Below are 564 nucleotides of genomic sequence, written 5' to 3' on the forward strand. Positions count from 1 at the left end.
ATTATAATTATAATTATTTGACTAAAATTTTTTGGCCGTTTATAAAATTTTAATTCAAATTAAAATTATTAAACACTTGAGATTGGGTTACTTTAGTTAACTTTAGATTGGGTTGAAGAATACACCTGAAGTCCATCATGAGTAATCCAGCGTCTTCATTCTTCATAAGAAGGGTAAGAAAATTGTTGGGTTTGAACCAAAATAGAGAGTAGCACATATCTTCTAATATACCCCTAATTATCACTCATCACCCCCATGAATCCCTTACATTCCAATCAGTAAGGAAGGAAGATATTAATATCCTAATTCCTAAGCCATAAAGTGATAGATCATAAAACAAAAGTAACAAGCTCCAGTGCTCCTTTTTGCACAACCATTGCCCCTCTGTCCCAAAGCCGTCGTCGTCACGCCAGGCTATTTTGGATCCACCGCACGTCCCCGTGTCGTTCCGATCCGCTGCTTTCCCATCCGCTGCTTTCCCTATCGTTCTGCTCGGCTTTTCTTCTTCATTTTTCACTTTTCTCCTCTTTTACTGCGTTATTGCGTTTATGGTTTTCTACATTT

This window comes from Arachis ipaensis, chromosome B04 (assembly GCF_000816755.2).
Source record: "Arachis ipaensis cultivar K30076 chromosome B04, Araip1.1, whole genome shotgun sequence".
Taxonomy (NCBI): domain Eukaryota; kingdom Viridiplantae; phylum Streptophyta; class Magnoliopsida; order Fabales; family Fabaceae; genus Arachis; species Arachis ipaensis.